This window comes from Lactuca virosa, chromosome 3 (genome assembly GCF_052849685.1).
Source record: "Lactuca virosa cultivar CGN04683 chromosome 3, Lactuca_virosa_CGN04683_v6, whole genome shotgun sequence".
In the NCBI taxonomy this organism is placed as follows: Eukaryota; Viridiplantae; Streptophyta; class Magnoliopsida; order Asterales; family Asteraceae; genus Lactuca; species Lactuca virosa.
This window is the reverse complement of record NC_136428.1, coordinates 73,944,165-73,965,404: the sequence shown is the minus strand read 5'-3', so window position 1 is coordinate 73,965,404 and position 21,240 is coordinate 73,944,165. Positions and strand designations below refer to the sequence as shown.

At 43.1% G+C, this 21,240-nt stretch overlaps 1 long non-coding RNA gene across 13 annotated transcripts in view; it reads right to left on the bottom strand.

The window, feature by feature from the left end:
• LOC145165963 (uncharacterized) overlaps positions 1 to 21,240 on the bottom strand; it is an 86,084-nt gene that overhangs the window by 14,773 nt on the left and 50,071 nt on the right. For 6 of the 13 annotated variants that reach the window (XR_013740262.1, XR_013740272.1, XR_013740260.1 and 3 more), the window contains one exon: positions 19,578 to 19,753. The exons of 5 other annotated variants lie outside the window; for them this stretch is intronic. This is a non-coding gene — a long non-coding RNA (uncharacterized LOC145165963). Of the gene's footprint in view, positions 1 to 16,836; positions 16,944 to 19,577; positions 19,754 to 21,240 lie in introns of those variants that run through there. 2 more of the 13 variants (XR_013740263.1, XR_013740274.1) reach the window with 2 other exon arrangements.

The window sequence follows — 21,240 nt, the reverse complement described above, 5'->3', positions numbered from 1 at the left end:
CTTTGTCCCGATCCAAGAGAGTATATCGGCCGAGAAGCTGGCCGAGATCTACGTACGCGAGGTGGTGGCACGTCATGGGGTGCCTGTTTCGGTTGTGTCAGACCGGGATGTTCATTTCACTTCCAGATTTTGGAAGCGGTTCCACGACGAGATGGGTACTCGTCTCCACTTCAACACTGCTTTCCACCCCAGACAGACGGACAGAGTGAGAGGACGATTCAGACTCTAGAGGACATGTTTCGCGCATGTGTCATAGGTTTCGGTGGCAGTTGAGATACGTATCTTCCGTTAGCGGAATTCTCGTATAACAACAATTACCACGCCAACATAGACCGACCTCCCTTCGAGATGCTCTACGGGAAGAAGTGTAGGACCCCAATCTGTTAGGGCGAGGTCGGTCAGAGAGTCATGGGGAGTACCGAAGTGGTACTCAATACCATAGAGATGATCCAGCAGGTCCGGAGCAGGCTTCAGACCGCTCAGAGTCGGCAGAAGAGTTATGCTGATAGGCGTCGATCAGACCTAGAGTTTCAGGTAGGGAATATGGTCCTCCTGAAGGTGTCACCTTGGAAAGGTGTCATCCGGTTTAGGAAGCGGGGCAAGCTGGGCCCCAGGTATATCGGTCCGTTCAGGGTTTTGGCTCGGGTGGGACGGGTTGCTTATCATTTGGATCTTCCAGCAGAGTTTAGCCAGATCCACAACACTTTCCATGTCTTCAAGCTGTGAAAGTGCTTAGCAGATGTCTCCGTCGTAGTACCTATAGAGGACATTCAGGTTGATGGTAGCCTAAATTATATCGAGAGACCGGTAGCTATTCTCGATAAGAAGACGAAGTAGCTGAGGAACAAGAGGGTTGAGCTGGTGAAGGTGCAGTGGCAGCACCACAAGGGTTCATAGTGGACTTGGGAGCCCGAGGAGGAGATGAGGGAGCACTACCCGGAGTTGTTTCCCCGCGCAGCAGACTCCGAGGACGAAGTCTAAGACAAGTGGGGGATAATTGTAACGCATGTTCCATGGTATGTAATCTAAATTCAGACTTATTCAATTTTATATGAGAACTCGACGAGTTGGATGCCCAAACTCGTCGAGTAGGGAATATTATGGGACGCAGGTTCAAAGATCTACTTTACGAGTTGGGAGCCCTAACTCGACGAGTAGGAGCTGGAAAATGAAACCCTAACTTTTAGGGTTTGCACCCTATTTAAAGGACTTAATCCCTTCCCTCAGCCTCTCCTCAGCCTCCCTGAAACCCTAAATCGTTTGTGAGCCCTTTTGTGAGAAACTTGAAGTTTTGACTGTGTTTTTGTGCTTGGTAAAGGAGTTGGAAGAACTAGAAGCCATCATGCTTGAAGAGAAGATTTAGATCTGGGATCTCATCCATTTTTGGCAGCCTTATGAGGTAAAAAGTCCCTAACTTGATGATTCATAACCTAGATCTCTTCTAGTTTTGATTTATGGGTCTTTTTGACTCCTTTGTGGGGAATATGTTACCCTTCATGGATTGTTTGTCAAGCATTCCCATTTTCGAGTAATGTTGGCCCTTAGAATCATAAAAAGGGTCTCAACCCCGTTCTTGTCCAAGAAAAGGCCATATTCATAGAAGTAGGTTGTTATATCTTGAATTTGGGACCATTTGAGGCATGCAAAGCCATCAAGTTGTCAACTTTACAGAAATGGGTCATGGAAACGATATGGATCTGTAATACAGAACCTTAGATATGAGGAAAAGGCCCTGTAGATTGGATATGCAAGGGACTCAGCGAGTTCATAGAGGAAATCGACGAGGCCGGTTGAAAATTCACGATCTAGTTCATAGAACTCGGCGAGTCGGCAAGGAACTCGACGTGTTGTACTAGGAAGCCCCGTTACTGTTGAGCAGGAGAGACTCGGCGAGTTGAAGGAAAACTCGACGAGTTAGATCGCGAGTTCACAACGCTGTGATTCATGAGAACTCGATGAGTTGAAGGGTAAACTCGACGAGTTGAGTCAACTGGGGGTTGACCTTGACTTTGACTTTGACCAGAACGTTGACTTTGACCAGGGGTAAAATGGTTATTTTTACTCTAAGAAGGATTATCACATTTTGACTACGTATTATTGTGATATTGATAGTCGGGGAGTCGTTGGAGCAGCTATCAGATATTCCTCACCATGAGATTTTGCAGTCAGCTTTATGAGGTAAGTCTTTTCCTATAGGAATGGGTATAAGGCACCAATGCCGGCCCGTTTATGTGTGATAGTATATGCCGGGGTTATCCCGATGTAGATTGTATGTTTCCAGACTTCGGTCCGATGTCGGGGCAAGCCCAAGGAATGTTATTATGCTTGATGTATTCGTGATTCTTGTATGTGTTTGTTTATATGTTCCGGACTTCGGTCTGATGCCAGGGCAAACCCGAGGAATTTTTAGCTTATATGTTATGTGTTATGTGTTCCGGACTTCGGTCCGATGCCGGGGCAAGCCCGAGGAATGTTTAGCTTTTATGTTATGTTTTTATGTTATGCTTGTTGATTTCCTATGTATACCGGACTTCGGTCTGATGTCAGGCGAGGCCCGATGCAGTGGGCTAGGCCCAAGTATGCCGGACTTCGGTCCGATGCCAGGCGGGGCCCGATGTCGGATTCGTTCGATGTCGGGTGGGGCCCGATGCAGTGGGCTAGACCCAAGTTATGTGATTTATGTGTATGTATGTGGTAGCTTGGGTGGGGGGGGGGGACTCACTAAGCTTCGTGGTTATAGTTTTCAGTTTTGGTTTCAGGTACTTCCACTAGCAAGGGGAAGAGCTCGGGATGACTGCATGGCACACACCATAATTTTTAGCCTGGGATGTTTATACTCTGATATTTTAGCTAGTGATTTTGTTACAGTACTCTGATATGATGTTTTTGAGACACATGACTTATGATTTTATCATGATGTTTGATGACTTGTGGTTTTTACTAATGATTTAAAACAAAATTTTTGGACCGTATTTTTGGGATGTTTCACAACTCTCAGTAATCCAGATGTTCTAAACACCCCGATTTTATAACATTACATCTTCTTCCATTTTTCATCCAAACAACCTAGTACAAAGTATTGAGTTGTAAATATGGTGAACCTCTCCTACCATGGTGAAATTGATGCTTGTTTGTTGAAGTATTAAACAATCAATGACTATTACTCTATCTCCTTACTTGGAAGATAGTTTCCTTTCTGAATCTATTCATTTAATAATCTAGGCTTTTGATATTAGATTTCTAGTATGAAGTTCAAGCTTCATTTCGTGCTCTAACGGAGTTTCTAAACTCTGATTCCTTAGTAGAATCAATCTCTAAGCAAGAACTTACATATAAATGTGTGATTGGAGATTTGAAGGAGTTTTTGGGAATTTCTAACCCTAACTTGCAAAGTTTCATTTTTTTCTGATTAAATTGATCTAAGTGGTTGTTATTTAAATCAAGTCATTATACCATTATTGAAGCTCTATGTTGGTTATCATGGTGCTCCTTAAGCATTGAAGAAATTCAAGCTTCTGTTGACTTGTTTTGAGGATTTCCTAGCCATAGTTCCATGGAATCTGAATTTGTTTTTCCTTTGATGTTACTAAAGTGTTTCCTAGCTTAAATAATGATATTGTATCAATTATCTTTCTTCATATTGTGAATTATACTCCATCTGTGTCAATTGGGCTTTAGGTGGATTTTTGACTTACATGTTGTCATTAATTGTGTAGGACTTAATGAGTAACCAATGATTATGTGAAAATGTTATTTATCTTGTCTTGGTATCATCTAGTTGAGAATCATTGGTCATTTTAAGGTCACACCTTATGATCTGATGAGTCAAACACATAACACGTTGTCCATTAGTGCAAGCGCCAACAACAGCTTCATCAACGACAGCGTGATCGTCATGATCTTAGTGATCTTTTTGTATATTAGACTGATACTTTGTATATTAGGTAGATATACTCTATAATTATAGATTTGATATCTGATCCGTAATCTTAGTGATTAGGATCAGACTTTACATAGATTATAATCTATCCCTAAAATAGTGGGATGTAACGCCCGCAGATTCGGGCTAGTCAATTTAGAGACAATAAGCGTTAAAAATGATTTTTTATAGAAGAATATTTACGATAAATAATCTAAACAAACTGTATATTATATGTCATAAGGATTTCATACATATTAATAACAATGAAATCCGACTTATAACGGAGAAGTTATGACCCGTTGAAGTTTCACGAATAAATCGACATGGCTCTGCGTATCGTAAAAAGTAAATTTTTGATAAATTACTTTTTAGCCTTAGTAGTCTAAAAAAGTAATAGTAGTCATTAAACCGAGAGCGTTCATATGGAGAACGTCAAAATTTGACTTCATTTGAGGAAGTTATGATTTTTCTAAGATTCAGTGTAGCAGTGTACAGCTCAGAAATAAAATTTTAGATTGGTTGAATTTTAGCCAAAGGATCTAAACTAGAATTGAAGATCTCATTAATAGGAGTTCAACGATAAAAAGACAGTCGAAAACGGAGCTCGTATGCGAAAGATACGGACGAAACTTGGTTCCTACTCTTCGAGCGTGGCGAATCCGATACAGATTTGTAAATCTATGATAGAATGAGAATTACCCGATGGAGTCTAAACGAAAATTGTAGCACTCAGAAATACCACCACATGGATATAAATAACATTGAGAATAGAGCTCGTATGTTAAAGATATGGACAAAACTTAGTCCCTACTCTTCAAGCGCGATGAATTCGATACAGATTTGTAAATCTGAGATAGAATGAGAATTATCCGATGGAGTCTGAATGAAAGATATAGTACTCGAAAATACCAACACGTGGATATAAAGAACGTCGAAAATTGAGCTCGTATGCGAAAGATACGGACGAAACTTAGGGCCTACTCTATGATCAGACCCCTATAAACAGAGGATGAATTCTTCATGTTTCCCTACTCAATTCCTCTAAACTCTCTCTAGAATTTTTCTTTCTTCCTTATTCGATTTCTCCTAGTTTTTGGGTGCAATAGAGAAACTCTAAGTCGTCAAAAAGCCAACGAAAAGAAGTTTTTAGAGTCGGAGTTCTGCCCACACAATTTCCCGGTTTTCGTTAAAAGCCATGTAAATTAAGCTACACTATTTTGTTTTCAGTGTAACTTATATTTATAGCCAGAAGTCATTATTATGAAACTATAAATAAGATTTATCAGTAATTCCAAGTCATTATACTTATTGATCTACTTACGAGAGAGGTGTCTAGAATGGTCGCGTTGGCTTGGTTGTTGGATTTCAGAAAAGCTATACGTCGAAATGATCCCGCCTCCCAATTGTCCTGCCTGGCTGATCCTTACTTGATAGATCATGACGTATACATTGGAATTAATGATGAATCTAGACTGATAATTATATGCAATAAATATTAGACTAAGACTTAGTGATAATGATACTAGGTTATGTCAAAAGAAAAGACAGTTGCTAGAAGCGAAGCGTTGTCCGAATTTTGAGTCATCACTTTAACAAGTGAGTGCATAGTTACTTTCATCTTACACATAGATATGAAATATTTAATATAAATACAAGTTATATGTGCCTATTATCTGTGTTCTTGATATTAATGCTAAATGAACTATTTATACATGTTTTACTTGATTTAAACTATATATGTATTTTTATACCTATAAATATATTGGGTAAAGATGGGTAGCTGAAATATGATATAGATGATGATATATGAAAGATGATATAGATGATGAGAGATGAAATATGAAATAGATGATGAGAGGCCTTAAATTTAAAGATGACGTCATTTAGCAGAGTATAGATGACAACCATAGACTATTCTAGACAGTCTAATGGAACGCTGGCACGCTCGTAACCTGTAGGTGTTTTTGAACTAAGTGTTCGTCAGAAGTACTCTAAAAACCCATTGACATGTATTGTGGGTGGACTCCCTAAAATAATATTGTTAATAAAGAAGATAAACCCTGACAACTATGAACTTAGTGCCAACTAGATAAACACTGCAATTATGGACTTAGTGCCTACTAGATAACAATGGCAGCTATGGACTTAGTGCTTATTAGATAAACCCTGGTAGAGATGGACTTCGTGCCTATTTCTTAGGGAAATCATTAGGAATTAATATAAAAGAAAAACATATTGACACGTATCTTGGAGGAATCCCTGAACTGGTACTGTCAGTATAGTTGATCCTTAGGGAAGATCCTTATGAATAAAAGAAGATAATGGGGAATGGGAAATTAGGTTAATTGTTTGATGATTGAACATATTGATTATAATATTATGGGTTGAAAACCCTATTTACTTACCATGTTTCCCAACCTGACCCACTCAGTTTATTGTATCACAGGTAGCGATATTAAAGTTATATTTTGCTGAGAGATTCAAGGAGTGTTAGGCCACTAGTTTAATTACTCTAAGGCTTGTAATATTTCGTTATGCTTATATTTCTGTATTGACAATGACATCCTGATGTTTTAATATAAAAAAATACATTTCTTCAGAAATGATTTGATATCATGTTTTCTAGGAACAAATTCTGCAATGTTAATCCTCAAAAAGGATACTCTGATTTTTAAATAAGCATAAACAAATCAGTCTTTTCTGGCTGTGAAATTGGGGATGTCACATGGGATCTCCGTTTCTGTAATCGTATATTGTATACTATTAGGGTTAAACCCTAATAGAGCTTGGTGCCTCACTTTGTGCGACTGTTCTCTTTGTGAGAACCTTTTCTTAGTGAAAACATCTTTATGGTCATCCTTATTATTCTGCTTTTGTTTACTCTTTGTTTTGTTTGTTTGTCATGCATTATTCATACTTGAGTGTATCCGATCAATACGAACCTTCAAGTGGTATCAGAGCGGGTTTTAGATACATTCTAGTTATTGTGTCTTCCTCCTATAATCTAAAGTTGTATGTTGTAAACAGGATCCCTCCTTTCGATAAACACAACTTCGCAATGTGGAAATCAAAGGCTATGGTTTTTCTTTAAACCATGGACTTTGACATGCTCAAAATCATCGATAATGGTCCACACGTTCCCATGTATCAACCTATGGTTAACAATGCTCCTTCTGGTCCCATAAAACAAAAGCCAAAGACTATCTATGACGATGATGAAACAAGACTCATAATTCTTGATGTTAAGGCAAGGGAACCCATAGAAAACTCTCTTCCTTATCATGTGTATCATCTGGTTCAGAACTGTGAATATGATCAGGAGATGATGGAAACACTAATTGTTGATTATGAAGGCATTGTGGAAGTTCAAGCAACAACCATCAACAATCTCAACCGGAAATACATGCATTTCTTTGCTCAGCAAGGTGAGTCTCTGACCCAAAAATTTAACAAGTTTAACTATTTGGTGAATGATATGCACGGGTTTGGGATTGTCAAGCATTCCTCTCAGTTGGTCTTGAAGTTCTTGGATTCTCTTAAGAAAAGTTGGGAACATCACGCTGATGTTCTCAAGAATAGAGAGAAAATAAACCTCGTGAATCTCAACTCTTAGTTTGGAAATCTACAAAATTACGAAGAAACTAAAGCTCTTTGCAAAGACATCATGAGGGACTCCAAAAAAATAAGTAGCCAGTCTTATTAGCGACTCTGATGATTCTGATCAGGTGAAATAGATAATGATGAAATTCCTGATGAACTGGTTGTTAGTATTGCACTCATTGTTAAACGCTATGAGGAAAGCAAATCTAATGGAGCAAGAAGATTTCAGCCCAAGGAAAATAACTCAACGAGAAAGCATAACATTGAGAAAAGAAATCTAGGTAATTGCTTCAATTGTGGAAGCCCTGGCTACTTTTCCAGGGACTGTAAAGAAAAGCGATAATCTTAAAGCCCCAAAAGCTATGAAACTGTAACATCCGGATTCCTAGGTATATTATTTTAATTATTTATTTTTGAGGTTCATTGATTTACTCGACGAGTTGGTGCTATAACTCGCCGAGTAGAGGCGGGTGTGGCCACGTGGGTTTAATGATCTACTCGACGAGTCTGAGAGTAGACTCGCCGAGTAGGCGCTGTAAGTGGAAACCCTAAATCCCCAGGTTTGGGGACTATATAAAGGCACTTATAGCCTCATTTGCGGCCACACCTCACTGAGAAGAAACCCTAATCGCCCCTTGAGCTTTTGAGAGAGTTTTGAGCCATTACTTGAGATCTTTGATGCATTTTGGTAGAGGAAAGGAGGATTCCAAGCAAGGATTGTGAAGAGGCTATTAGATCTGCTGCTTAAACGTCTAGGAGCTTTTGTTTAAGGTATAAAGTTCGGACCTTTCTCTTTTGTATGGATATATCTCATGGTCTTAGAGTTAGGGCTTCATTTCCATCTTTTATGGGGGACCTTGACGGTTTTGAGCACCTTCTTAGAATGGACATCAGATCTGGACCTTGTGAGGTCCCTAGAGTCGAAAGTCCCCTGCTTTATTCAGCCATATTAGCCCTTTGAATGAGAAACTTCTTCTCAAGTTTGTTCTTGGCATTTCTAGCCCTTTTGTGCCATGCATGAACGTAAAGCTCAAGTCTTTACGTAATATTCAGGCCTGGAGAGCTTAGATCTAGAGTGTGAGAGAGTTTTCTGCCTTGGAATCGTCTGAATACAATTGAGTCTGAATGGACTCGCCGAGTTGATGAGCCTACTCGACGAGTCGATTAGGGTTTGTCCCGATGGGCTGTATCATGCGATAGCTCGACGAGTTAGGGGTTAACTCGACGAGCTGGACCTTCATGAGATTACTGAGAATCGATGGGACTCGACGAGCCGCACGAATGCACTCGGCGAGTCTGGTCAATTTAGGTTGTTGACTGGAATTAACTTCTGTTGACTTTAAGGTTGGTCAAAATGAGTGATGAAGGTCAGGGAGGGGTAAAATGGTCTTTTATCCATTTATAAGGCTAGGGTGTAAGAGAGATCAACGTTTGGTGTATTTGAGTGTGAGGAGAGTATTAATTAGAAATATTATCCTTGTGATAGGCGGAGGCTAGATCGAGGATTCCGAGTACGAGACTTTTACTTGCTAGCTTACGTGGTGAGTCTTCTCACTATACTTTAGCTAGAGTGGTATTTATGTGTGACCAGGGGGTCTTAAGTGCTTACTTGAGTTATGTATTGTCAGTGTGATATATGTTATATTATGACCGGAACGGAGGGTCCAACGAGCCATGAGACTGGAGGGTCCCAACCTGACCGGACCGGAGGGTCCAACGAGTCGTGGGACCGGAGGGTCCCACTAAGACACATAGACCGGAGGGTTTTACAGTGATATAGCCTCGAGTGGCTAATGTGATGTATGTGGTATTTTGGGGAACTCACTAAGCTTCGTGCTTACCGTGCTATTGTGTTATGTGTTTCAGGTACGTCCGAGGATCGCGCGAAGACATCGACATGATTGTACACACCTGTTCAAGACCTTGTTAAGAATTCCGGGATTTGACTTTTATTTATGGATTTATGTTGACACTTGAGACACTTGGAGTTTTATGAAATATAATATATGAGTTTTATGTGTTTTAAAAATGAAAATTTTGGTTTGAAAATTTACGTCGTTACAAGTTGGTATCAGAGCCTTGGTTTGAGGGATTCGGATGCACCTTTGGGTATGTCTGGACTCAAACTGAGGATTTGAGAAAATTTTCAAGAGAAACTATTTTTCTAAAATGAGTAAGAGTTTCTAAGAAAAAAACGAGAGCAGTGTGTACAATCAGCCCGCGCCCGAACGGTGATTTTCCCAAAATACCCTTACTTTCCGTGTTATGAGATATTTATGAGATATGTTATGCATGCTAGAGAGTAGGCTAGGTATTTCATATGTTAGGACTAGGGTGGCCTGATTTGTGATGCCTTAGCCTAGGAGTTACTGCTACCATGGTTTGCTTTGAGTTCGAGTATGTAGCAGTGAAGAGCTTGTGAGAGGTCTACTAAGAGAGTAGTCTATGTTCGGCGAGATATAGAGTACTTGCGATCTTGGATCCTAGGAGGAGGACTTGGGGTGAATACAGATGCGGTGTGGAAGGTAGTATTAGGCCCGTACTACTGGAAGCACCAGATCGGTGAGCAGTCCAAGTAAGAATCTTTAGGATGGCAAGGAACAAGTAGGAGTGAGCAATCGAGTATGAGTATACTCGAGCGAGTCTCTGATTATATTTGTGTTGTGTTTCAGAGACATCATGGTGGGTACGCGCCACAACCCTGAGAGCAGTGGAGCTAGCGATAATGAGATTCGCATGATGATTCACGAGGAGGTGGCCACAGCTATCCGAGAGGCCATCCCGGAGATGTTTGGGTCTATTAAGACCACCTTGATTGAGACGTTTGACGAGCGGTATGCTGCTGTTACCGAGGCGGCTGCTGCTGCAGCCACCGCAGTTGTCGCTGCTGCCAGACCACAGGGGGGTGACTCGTTGCTGTACCGGGAGGTCAGCAACACAAAGCCACCAGAGTTTGATGGGACTCAGGATCCGATTGCCGCGATGAGATGAATCTTGATATCGAGGGGTGTTTCTACACTTGTTCCTGTCCAGAACATTTGAGGGTACGGTTCGTGCTGAACCAGCTTCGCTTAGGGGCGAAGGACTGGTGGAAGTTTGTGACAACCAGTTACACCCCTGCATAGCTCACTGCAGTATCATGTGAGAGGTTTACTGCGATGTTCCGAGATGAGTACGTTCCTCCGGTGGAGAGGGAACGGTTGGCTCAGGAGTTTCTGTCCCTCAAGTAGAGGACAGAGTCAGTGACAGTGATTACGAGGATGTTCCATGAGAGGGCGATGTTCTGCCCTGAGCACGTGTCTACCGAGCAGGCACGTATGAGCCGGTATTCGAGCATTCTGACGAGGGATATTCGAGAGTTCGTGGCGAACTCGACTTATCGGTCATTTTCTAAGCTTCAGGCAAATGCCCGAAAGAGGGAGATTGAGCTGGAGACTCAGGCCAGGGAGGAGGCAGAGTCTCAGGGGAGGGATCGGCGATCGACACAGTCTTAGCCAGCAGCCAAGCTGGCAAAGCCCGCTGATTCGAGAGCTGGAGGCCAGAAGGGCCGCACTTGCAGGAAGTGCGGATAGAGTCATGAGGGGGTGTGTCGATCGGGTGTTTGCAACAAGTGTGGCAAAGAGGGGAATATTGCAAGGGATTTCCCCAAGGGGTTTGCAGTCTGTTTCCACTGCAACCAGACCGGCCATTGGAAGGCCGAGTGCCCACAGCTGCTACAGGGATCAGCATAGGGATCTTCCCCTGCTGCTATACGAGCTTCAGAGAGCCGGCCAGTGAAGGCCGAGGTACCGAGTGTTCGCGGGAGAGCCTTTCAGCTGACAGCGGAGGAGGTCCCCGCAGCACCTGATGTCGTGGCAGGTATGTGTTCTTTTACTTATTCTATTTCGAGCTATGTTGTGCTTATATTGTGTTATGCTTAGGTACTTTTCTTGTGAGTTCTGTACCTGCTTTGGTGTTATTTGACTCGGGTGCGAGTCGATCTTTCGTATCATTAGCTTTTAGTCGTCACATCAGTATCTGACGAGAAGTGTTGAGTGGACCTCTGAGAGTCTCCATAGCCGATGAGCATGCGGTGTTAGCGACTGGCGTGATCCGGGGATTTGTGCTGGAGATTTTTGGTGTTGAGTTCCCGATAGACCTGGTACCGATCGCGATGGGTGATGTCTGTGTCATTGTGGGCATGGACTGGTTGAGTCGATTCGGAGCTGTAATAGATTGCGAATGTCAGTTGGTGACCATACGAGACCCTAGTGGGGGAGTACTTACAGTGTATGGCGAGGGTACCCGATCTGGGTCAGCATTCTGCTCGGCAGCCAGAGCGAGGCAGAGTCTACAGCAGGGTTGCATGGGTTTTGTAGCGTATGTGATGGATACGCGGGTTGCTGCTGAGAGACCGAGCTCTATCGCTGAGGTTCCGATAGTAAGTAAGTTTCCGGATGTTTTTCCCGAGGAGTTACCGGGTGTGCCTCCCGAGAGGCAGGTGGAGTTCCGGATTGATTTGGTTCCGGGAGCAGCGCCTATTGCCAAGGCACATTGTCGCCTTGCGCCAACTGAGATGCAGGATTTATCCTCACAGCTCCAGGAGCTGTTGGGGAAGGGATTTATCCGACCGAGTAGCTCGCCGTGGGGAGCGCCGATCATTTTTGTCAAGAAAAAGGATGGTTCACACCGGACGTGCATTGATTACCAGGAGTTTAACAACTGACGGTTAAGAACCGTTATCCACTTCCGAGGATCGACGATCTGTTTGATCAGTTGCAGGGTGCGTCCTGGTTTTCCAAGATCGATTTGAGGTCTGGATATCATCAGATGAGAGTCCGTGAGGAGGATATTCAAAAGACGACCTTTAGGACTCGTTATGGGCATTACGAGTTCGTAGTAATGCCTTTTGGACTCACCAACGCACCGACAGCGTTCATGGATCTCATGAACCGGGTGTGTAGGCCTATGTTGGATCGATCGGTGATCGTGTTCATCGACGATATTTTGGTGTATTCGAGATCCAGAGAGCAACATGAGGAGCATTTGAGAGAGATTCTTAGAGTATTGAGATCGGAGAGGCTTTATGCCAAATTCTCCAAGTGTGATTTCTGGTTACGGGAGGTCCAGTTCCTGGGACACCTCGTTAATCAGAATGAGATTTTGGTCGATCCGGCCAAGATTGAGGCAGTTATGAGATGGGAGGTGCCGAGATCCCCCACCGAGATCAGGAGTTTTCTTGGGTTGGGCGGCTACTATCGGAGATTTATCCGAGATTTCTCCAAGATTGTCGTCCCCCTCACCAGGTTGACCCGGAAGGGCGTTACTTTTTCTTGGGGTCCCGAGCAGCAGACTTCATTTGAGACTCTTCGCCAGAGGTTGTGCGAAGCCCCGATGTTAGCTCTTCCCGAGGGAATGGAGGGCTTTGTGGTTTATTGTGATGCATCTATATCCGGGTTGGGTACGGTGCTAATGCAGAGAGGGCACGTGATAGCATACGCATCGAGGCAGTTGAAGCCTCATGAGACGAGATATCCCACCCACGACCTAGAGTTGGGGGCGGTGGTGTTCGCCTTCAAGATCTGGCGCCACTATTTGTACGGGGTTCGGTGTACCGTATACACGGACCACAAGAGCCTGAAGTATCTCATGGATCGGCCCAACCTGAATATGCGTCAGAGGAGATGGTTGGATGTGGTAAAAGACTATGACTGTGAGATCCTGTATCATCCAGGCAAGGCTAACGTGGTAGCCGACGCCCTGAGTCGCAGGACAGAGAATGCCCCGATTCGAGATGTGTGTATGAGGATGACAGTGATGACTCCAGTCTTGGATACCATTCAAGAGGCCCAGGCGGAGGCCGTGAAACCAGAGAACCGCAAGAGGGAGCGGGTGATGGGGCAGGTGTCCGAGTTTGTGGCGGATAGCCGAGGACTTATGACTTTCCGAGGGCGGATTTGGGTGCCCTATACGAGCGGAGCTCGGCGTATATTGACGGAGGAGGCGCATAGATCGAGGTTCTCGATCCATCCCGGGGCCACTAAGATGTATTTAGACCTGAAGAGAGATTCTTGGTGGCCCTGTATGAAGAGAGATGTCGCTTGGGTAGTTGAGAGGTGCTTGACCTGCTGTCGGGTCAAGGCAGAGCACCATCGTCCACATGGTCCATTTCAGCCTCTAGAGATTCCCCAGTGGAAGTGGGAACAGATCTCGATGGACTTTATCACCAAGTTGCCAAGGACTGCGCAAGGAGTTGACGCGATTTGGGTGATTGTGGACCGACTGACGAAGAGTGCTCACTTCCTTGCTATTAGTGAGAGCTCGTGTGTGGAGAGATTGGCCGAGATCTATGTGAGAGAAGTGGTAGCGCGGCATGGAGTGCCGGTATCGATAGTGTCAGATTGAGACGTGCGTTTTACTTCCAGGTTTTGGAAGAAGTTTCATGAGGAGTTGGGCACGCACTTGCATTTCAATACTGCGTATCACCCATAGACAGACGGGCAGAGCGAGCGGACGATTCAGTCGCTTGAGGACATGTTGCGTGCATGTTTCATGGACTTCGGAGGAAGTTGGGACACCTACATACCATTGGCTGAGTTTTCCTACAACAACAGCCATCATTCGAGTATTGGTATTCCCCCCTTCGAGCTTCTATATGGGAGGAGGTGTCGGACTCCCATTTGCTGGGGAGAAGTGGGACAAAGAGTGATGGGTGGCACAGAGATAGTGCTGAAAACGACCGAGCAGATATAGCAAGTCAGGCAGAGGTTACTGACGGCTCAGAGTCGCCAGAAGAGTTATGCGGACAGGCGACGATCTGAGCTAGAATTTCAGGTCAGAGATTTTGTGCTCCTCAAGGTATCCCCATGAAAATGGGTGATCCGATTCAGGAAACGGGGTAAGCTGGGGCCCCGATACATCTGTCCTTTCAGAGTGACCGCCAGAGTGGGTAAAGTAGCGTACCAGTTGGAGCTACCTGTGGAGTTGAGTCAGATTCATAACACCTTCCACGTGTCCCAGTTGAGGAAGTGTGTAGCCGATGAGACGGCAGTGGTAACACTGGAGGACATTCAGGTGGATGCGAGCCTGAACTATATCGAGAGGCCGATTGCAATTTTGGATCAAAAGGTGAAGGTTCTGAGGAACAAGGAAGTGCCCCTGGTTCAGGTCCAATGGCAACATCGGAGAGGGTCTGATTTGACTTGGGAGTCGGAGTCAGAAATGCGAGAGCAGCATCCAGAATTATTTACGGAGCATGACTTCGAGAGCGAAGTCTGATTCTAGTGGGGGAGAAATGTAACATCCGGATTCCCAGGTATATTATTTTAATTATTTATTTTTGAGGTTCATTGATCTACTCGACGAGTTGGTGCTATAACTCGCCGAGTAGAGGCGGGTGTGGCCACGTGGGTTTAATGATCTACTCGACGAGTCCGAGAGTAGACTCGTCGAGTAGGCGCTGTGAGTGGAAATCCTAAATCCCCGGGTTTGGGGCCTATATAAAGGCACTTATAGCCTCATTTGCGGCCACACCTCACTGAGAAGAAACCCTAATCGCCCCCTTGAGCTTTTGAGAGAGATTTGAGCCATTACTTGAGATCTTTGGTGCATTTTGGTAGATGAAAGGAGGATTCCAAGCAAGGATTGTGAAGAGGCTATTAGATCTGCTGCTTAAACGTCTAGGAGCTTTTGTTTAAGGTATAAAGTTCGGACCTTTCTCTTTTGTATGGATATATCTCATGGTCTTAGAGTTAGGGCTTCATTTCCATCTTTTATGGGGGACCTTGACGGTTTTGAGCACCTTCTTAGAATGGACATCAGATCTAGACCTTGTGAGGTCCCTAGAGTCGAAAGTCCCCTGCTTTATTCAGCCATATTAGCCCTTTGAATGAGAAACTTCTTCTCAAGTTTGTTCTTGGCATTTCTAGCCCTTTTGTGCCATGCATGAACGTAAAGCTCAAGTCTTTACGTAATATTCAGGCCTGGAGAGCTTAGATCTAGAGTGTGAGAGAGTTTTCTGCCTTGGAATCGTCTGAATACAATTGAGTCTGAATGGACTCGCCGAGTTGATGAGCCTACTCGACGAGTCGATTAGGGTTTGTCCCGATGGGCTGTATCATGCGATAGCTCGACGAGTTAGGGGTTAACTCGACGAGCTGGACCTTCATGAGATTACTGAGAATCGATGGGACTCGACGAGCCGCACGAATGCACTCGGCGAGTCTGGTCAATTTAGGTTGTTGACTGGAATTAACTTCTGTTGACTTTAAGGTTGGTCAAAATGAGTGATGAAGGTCAGGGAGGGGTAAAATGGTCTTTTATCCATTTATAAGGCTAGGGTGTAAGAGAGATCAACGTTTGGTGTATTTGAGTGTGATGAGAGTATTAATTAGAAATATTATCCTTGTGATAGGCGGAGGCTAGATCGAGGATTCCGAGTACGAGACTTTTACTTGCTAGCTTACGAGGTGAGTCTTCTCACTATACTTTACCTAGAGTGGTGTTTATGTGTGACCGGAAGGTCTTAAGTGATTACTTGAGTTATGTATTGTCTGTGTGATATATGCTATATTATGACCGGACCGAAGGGTCCAACGAGCCATGGGACTGGAGGGTCCCAACCAGATCGGACCGGAGGGTCCAACGAGCCGTGGGACCGGAGGGTCCCACTGAGACACATAGACCGGAGGGTCTTACAGTGATATAGCCTCGAGTGGCTAATGTGATGTATGTGGTATTTTGGGGAACTCACTAAGCTTCGTGCTTACCGTGTTATTGTGTTATGTGTTTCGGGTACTTCTGAGGATCGCAGGAAGGCACCGACATGATTGTACACACCTGTTCAAGACCTTGTTGAGAATTTTGGGATTTGAATTTTATTTATGGATTTATGTTGACACTTGAGACACTTGGAGTTTTATGAAATATAATATATGAGTTTTATGTGTTTTTAAAAATGAAAATTTGGTTTGAAAATTTACGTCGTTACAGAAATCTTGTACAAGAAGTTGTCGGTCTACATGAAGAAGGAGAACATCTCCCTACCAATAGCTTTTATCGCAAAGCGGGAGGAATATGAGGAATGGGTTGAAGAAGCGGGATCCTCTAAAGACGAAGGACTAAAGGTTAGAGGTCTTATGGCTCTTTTCAATGAATCCCTTGATAGCAGTTCAGTAGGTGTGACGTTGGTTCTTATCAAGCTGCCAGGGAGTCAAAGATAAAAAGTCGGAATCCCTCTTCTACTCGTCAGGGTCAGGAGCATGTATTGTAACATTCGAAAAATTCTTGAAAATTTTAAACTTTTTAAATAATCACAAAACCATCATTTATTACAATTTGTTTTCAAATTAAGTTTCACATCAGAGTTTTCCCAGAAATCATAACATAAAACACGAGGAGGTGCACGATCAAGCTTTCGCCTTCCTGCGATCATCTGAGGTACCTGAAACATAATCCAAAACTGTAATCCCAAAGCTTAGTGAGTTCCCCCAAAATACCACCACAATACATAATCATAAATATCACAACAACAACACGCATACAGAACCTTCAGCATGTCTGGACCTCCACACCGGGCCTTCAACAAGTCTGGACCGTTCTCCGGGCCTTTGTCCTGACTGGTTCTCCTCATAGGCCTTCAGTCTATCCAGGCCGCCGTGGGTCTGTTGGCCTTCAGCACCAAGCAGGACCGCCTCAACCCAACCACACACATGTTGACATATACATACTCATAAACATATAATCGATCAACAGTCAAGCACAAATCATACAGATCAATAAGTATATCATCATCCTATCTACCAGGATTTAGATCTAACAGATCACTACGATACTCAATCATATGATAATCAGGATAACAATTCAAAGGGTCGGCCTTGGTGCCTTCGACCCGTAAGTACAATGAGGGAAACTCACCTCACAAGTAGTGCAGAACTGATAAGGTCTGACTCCAAATCTCAGCTCCTGGCTCAAAGCCTACAACCATCATGACCAATCCCATCAAAGTCCCAAAATACCCAAAATGCCCTCAAAAGTCCAACTTGGTCAACCATGGTCAAAGTCAAACTCAACGGTCAAGGTCAACAATCCATGTTGACCCAACTCGTCGAGTGCACCTCTTGAACTCGTCGAGTTCTATAGTACTTAGAAAGTCGGGGAAAACCCTAGCCAACTCGGCGATTTGAATGGACAACTCGCCGACTTTTCCCCAACTTAACACATACATCTAATTCTTCGATTCTAAGGACTCCAGGGCTCAGATATAAACTCCAAATGTGTCTAAAAGGATTAAGTTTCCAACTTTATCCTTTGGGGCTACTCCCAATGCTCAAAAACCACCCTTCCACAAGGCTTGAAAGTCCAAAGGCTTAACCATTAAGCACAAAGTCCTTGATATCTGGAACCCAACTTTTCCAGAAGAGATTCTAGCCTCAAAAACGTCCCAAAGGTTGGTGCTTTATAGACATGCATGTCCAATGCATGTCTTGAACCCAAAATGGGTCAAAAGGGGGAAATATGACCTAAACTCCATGCATGGCATCAAGGCTTGACAAAAGACCAGATTTAACCCACTATAAGGCCACCTTGATCTGGAGATTCATAAAGTTGCAAACTTTATGTAGCCCATCCATTGCAACATCCAAGAATAAGGAGAAAAGGGGACCAAACTCAAGATCTAGATATATAGATAGATAAAATATTAATTCGGATCTTGAATACTTACAACGACCCAAAAGAGTGTAAACTGAAGATGAGGGCTTAGCTTGCTAGATCCCTGTCTCATTCTGTCAATATTCTCCTTCTTTTGCTCCAAAATGCCATACTAACTCCTAATATGAGATGGAATGAAGATTAGGGTTCACAAAGCCGATAATATATAGGGTTTGGAGGCTGATAAAAGATCAGCCTCAAGGACTTAAGGAGGTTATATAGGGTGCAAACCCTAAAATTTAGGGATTCATAAACAGCCGCCAACTCGTCGATTTTTCATTCTCTAACTCGTCGAGTTGGTCCAAAAAGATGTGCGGCCCAAAACTTTTCAACACTTCGAGTTGAGGTCATCAACTCGACGAGTTCCAAGGGAAACTTGCCTTGAATAATAAATCCCATACTTGGGAATTAGGATGTTACATTTATGGTACTTAAAAAGTGGATGCTCTAGACATATGACAGGTGTCAAGTTCCTTTTGAATAATTTTGTGAAGAAAGATGGTCCTATTGTCAATTTCGAAGATAGCAGTGAAGGAGCAGTCATAGGCCAGGGTACAATAAGGTGTGAATCACTCAAGATAAAGGATATGTTCTCTGTTAAGGGCCTTCAAAACAATCTCATTTCAATCAGTCAGTTGTGTGACGTTGGCTACAAAGTTCTTTTCGACTATAATGAAGGAAAAGTAATGGACTCAAGGAATGTAATTGTGCTCACTGCATTCAGGAACAACAACATTTACATGCTTTGATTCTATTTATGTTTGACAATACTGCTTTATTTTTTTTCATTTTTCTCTTTTTGAACTCTGAAGATAAATTTCTTTTACTTTATTGCTTTGATTACAAAACTATTTGTGCTTTAGAAATCCTTTCTAGCCTTCATTTTACCAAAGGAGTATACATTGTGTATTGTACTATGAATATTTCGTGTGTGTTTTCTTCTCTTTCACTCTTTAAGCCTTAGGATCTTCTGCCCTCGTCTTGACATTGACCATCATTGATTTTTCCTTTAGGAAAGGATCAACGTATCAATCCTTTGGTGCAGGATCTTCTGAGTAGAGCTGGTTGGTGTTGGCTCTGCATCTTTTCTTTAGCACCAACTACTCTTTCATTGAAGCTGATGATCATGCTGAAAGACATGAAGCTTCTTACTGATGAGTCAAGATAAGAAAGAACTGTGTCCGAACTTGTTTTTCTGGACACTGATTTTATCCTTCTCTTGTAGCCTATCTCTGTTGCGATGGGATGAAGTGAAGCTAGGCAATGTGACACATGTAACTTCTATAGACACTCTTACAGCCACATCGATTCCCATATGAGATCCAAAGGCCTTTTCAGCAATACAATTGTAACATCCCAAAAATCATGACATAATTTTTTTTGTTTTTAGATTATAAATCGTTAATACATATATTTACCATAAAACCAGAGTAACTAAGTTTTAGCAAAACATTGACAAATTAGAGTAATTCACATAAAACGGAAACATGCGGTGTGTGCTCTGCAATCACCCCGAGCCCTTCCATTTGAAAATCGAAGTACCTGAAACATAAACTGAAAACCGTAAGCACAAAGCTTAGTGAGTTCCCCAAAATACCATACAACATTCAAACACAGATTATCATGCAACATACACATAGTTGCCATGGGCTCCCCTATGGTCTTTATCTGGTATGCCATGGGCTCCCCCATGGTCTTTACCTAGAATGCCATGGGGTCCCCCCATGGTCTGATATCCAATTGCCACAGGCTCCCCCTAGGGTCATCAATGCAAGTATCACAGAGACAACTAGCATACCACATAACACGTAATGGGTCGACATTGGTGCCTTCGACCAATGGATATAGTGAGAAGACTCACCTTGGACAGCTGAATCCCATGGATACTCTCTGACTACAAATTCGCTAAAATCCCCGCGCTATTAAACAAATAACACCCAATTAACAATTGGGGTCCACATCTAATCCAATAATCCATTCATGGGGTAAAAAGACAATTTTACCCCTCACCTAGTTTAGTCCAAGACTAAGGCCCAAACTCCTTAACATAAAGGCCCACCAACCAATAATTATCCAAAGCCCATTTATGGTAAATTTTCCAAATTGGGCCCAAACCCTTACTTGGGCCTTACCCTAAAGCCCATTACTTATCCCTAATCCAAAACACACCTTCTCAGATGGCCCAACAAACCCCAAGCAACCAGGCCCAAAAAGGTAGCCCAAACCGAAACCCAAATACACAAACCCACTCAGACCGAGTACGAGGGGCGTACAATCATGTACGCGCAACATACTCACTTGGATGCTTGTACATTGCGCATACCTGCTTGTACACCCAACGTACTCACTTAATCAGCCCCAACTTGATTTTCCCACTTAATCCTTTAAGACAAAGCTCCACAACATAGATCTGGCCTTCTTGAGTTGGACTAACACATAAAGTTGCCAACTTTATGTTCATACATGGCTAAATGAAGCTCTTAAGCTAAAAAGGGACTTAATGGTTGACTTAATGCATACATGACACCGTAAAACACATAAAGCTTGCACCTTTATGCCTAAGGATACCAAAATGAACTTAGATCTGAATGGACAAACCCATAAGCAAACTAACTCATCCATAAACCCAAAAAGAAGACCAACACCACAATAAACTAGCCATGAAGAGATCTAATCACACATAAGTCAAGATGCAAACTATTACCTCAAAAAGCTTCCCCACAAGGTGATGATTCTAGATCCAGGGTCTTTCCACCAAGCCAAACAACTTCAAGTTTCTCTTCTTTCCTTCCCAAGGGTAAAATGTGCACTAAAAACCTTTTAAGATCTCAATAACACCATCAAGAGGCTACAAGATCGATTTAGGGTTTTGAGAGGGTGGATGTTGACCTAGAAATGAAGGAAAAGGGCTAACATTATGCTTATATAGGGTACAACTCTAAAAATTAGGGTTTTGAACTTGACCCTCATACGCCCAGCGTACCTCCTCGTACACCCATCATACGAGGTCTCGCACCCCGACCCACTTT